Source organism: Hemitrygon akajei, chromosome 6 (genome assembly GCF_048418815.1).
Source record: "Hemitrygon akajei chromosome 6, sHemAka1.3, whole genome shotgun sequence".
NCBI lineage: Eukaryota > Metazoa > Chordata > Chondrichthyes > Myliobatiformes > Dasyatidae > Hemitrygon > Hemitrygon akajei.
In genome coordinates, this window is record NC_133129.1 from 10904685 (window position 1) to 10907219 (window position 2535).

A 2535-nucleotide genomic window follows, 5' to 3' on the forward strand; every position below is an offset into this window, starting at 1 on the left:
CAGGGTGGGTGGGATCCTTCATGATGATACTGGCCCTATTCCAGCACCTTTCTGTATAAATGTCCTTGATAGTGGGTAGGCTAGTGCCAGTGATGTAATGGGCAGTTTTAGCAACCCCTCGGAAAGCCTTCCCGCTGGCTGCAGTTCAGTGTCCGTACCATGCGATGATGCAACATATTAGGATGCTCTCTACAACACGTCTGAAGAAATGGATGTGCGTAGTCCAGCTCCTTCAACCTCCTCAGAAAATAGATGTGTTGGTGAGCTTTCCTGATGGTGTAAAATCTGCACTCCCAGGAGTTTAAAACTGCTCACGGTTTCCACAGCTGTGTCAATGCAAGTTCTTCTGAAGTCGATAACCATCTCCTTTGTCTTGTTAACATTGAGGAAGTGGTTATTTTCTAGCGGAGTTCTTTGGTGCAGGTGGTTGATTTGAAGCAAGTGAGGACAGCAGCCTGAATGAGTGAAATTTTGAAGCTGTCTGAGAAGACATCAGTGAGCTGGTGTGTACGCTCCCTGAGTAATTGACCTGAGATGTTGTCTGGCCATCTTACTAGAGTTGAGTCTCTGCAGAGGCCTACTCACATCTGTTGCTGTCACGGACAGTGGTTACCCACCAGGGAGGAGGGGAGCCATCATGGCTGACGTGCATGCCTCAAAACGTGTTTAGAGCATCAGGGAGAGAGACATCGCTGGTTTATGTTTTGAATGAAACACTTTGGATCAAGGATCAAAGATCAGCTTTATTCACCACATCCATGTACATATACAGTGCTTTCCGATTAATTAGGACACATTCGGCCCAATGAAGTGGCTGCCCCAATTAGCTGAAGTTTTGTGGAAATAGTTATAAAGATATAAAAAAGATATACTGCTGTTTAACTGAGTATCAAATTATGCACTTAAATGAAATATGGAACAAATTCGAACACTATCAATACTATCACAATACTATAACACTATGTATTAGTTCCTAATAGCTATTGACAGAGGACTTTATCCAGTGTACACTGCCATATTTTTTGAATTGCAAATGAACAACATCAGTGCGGACACCTATTGAAGATACTGAAGATAATATTGAAGCCAATGCCTTCGATGATCGTAACCTCCAAATCTTCATTTTCATTGTAACATTCAAGGCGATTGTCAATACCTTCAAATTCTTCATTGGTCCTAACTTGTTGAAGTACTGAAATCATCTTATTTTCACACCTGGCCGTAGCTGGCATCTCCAAGCCTGAACACATGAAATCACAGTGAGCAAAGCAGTTCTGAAGTTTCTCACCAACTACCAGCAACGAAAATCATTGCTATTTGGACACAATCAACTGGAACTGATGCTATTTAAAAACTGTTCACTCTTATGCAGTGTGATGTCTAATGGTACACAAGTGCACATCACTGACACCAGTCAGAAACTATTCAGCAACAGTCTTCTGTACCAATTAAATGGCATAGTATCCCAAATAAACAAAGGTGACTGTTTTTCTTGATTTTTCTTGATTTGATTTTGTTCCTTAGGAGTTGTCCCAAATAGTGGCCACCCAAATTAACTGATACTCCAATTAACTGATACCCCTATTAACTGATACCCAAATTAACTGATACTCCAATTAACTGATACCCCTATTAACTGATACCCAAATTAACTGATACTCCAATTAACTGATACCCCTATTAACTGATACCCAAATTAACTGATACTCCAATTAACTGATACCCCTATTAACTGATACCCTAATTAACTGATACTCCAATTAACTGATACTCCTATTAACTGATACCATAATTAACTGATGGCCCAATTAACTGGAATCCACTATACTGGGGATTTGCTGTCATGAGTTGGTCAAGACATAACATGCAACAAAAAGTAACAAACTTCAACAATGAAAGAATAAAGAATTATATAAAAATAAGCTTGGAAGTTAAAGTATGATATGGAATAAAATGTGCATGACTATGTAAATATCATCACATATTTACAATGTAAATGCCCAAACATTTTTCAGTACAGGCAGGGCTGTGGAAGGGCTCCTGCTCCGTTGCCAAAGACTACCAGCTTTTCAATCTCACTCATGGGCTGATCCGTGGTTCCCGCCCGTGAATTATCAAGTCGGTGACAGGACTTGTTTTCCCTTCTTCGGTGGCACCAGCAAGCAGCTTCTCAGGCTGGGCTGATCATTGCAGCGTTCTGTAGATGCTGCCTGACCTGCTGAGTTCCTCCAGCGTTTTGTGTGCATTGCTCTGGATTTCCAGCCTCGTGTGTTCACGGTTATTGCAGTGGCCGCTGTCCAAATTAGGCAAAGGCTGTGGGGGATCTGCTCTGCACACAGGTCCCAGCTCAGCAGCTTTAAACCTACTCTTGCGGAATACCGAGAGAAAATAAGAGCAGAGCCTTTGGAATTATTTATTGTACAGAGAAATGAAGGAATCAGACAGCCAGAGTAACGCACACAAATGCTGATATTTTGTAGCTTCAGGGCATCAAACTAATCCAAAGGAAGGCACAGGCCACCATTCAGGGCCCTA

At 41.7% G+C, this 2535-nt stretch overlaps 1 long non-coding RNA gene across 1 annotated transcript in view; it reads right to left on the bottom strand.

Annotated features, from left to right (window-relative positions):
- Positions 1-723: 723 nt before the first annotated feature.
- LOC140728857 (uncharacterized) overlaps positions 724-2535 on the bottom strand; it is a 3800-nt gene continuing 1988 nt past the window's right edge. Inside the window, exon 2 of the long non-coding RNA XR_012099196.1 lies at positions 724-1240. This is a non-coding gene — a long non-coding RNA (uncharacterized lncRNA). The remainder of the gene's footprint in view (positions 1241-2535) is intronic.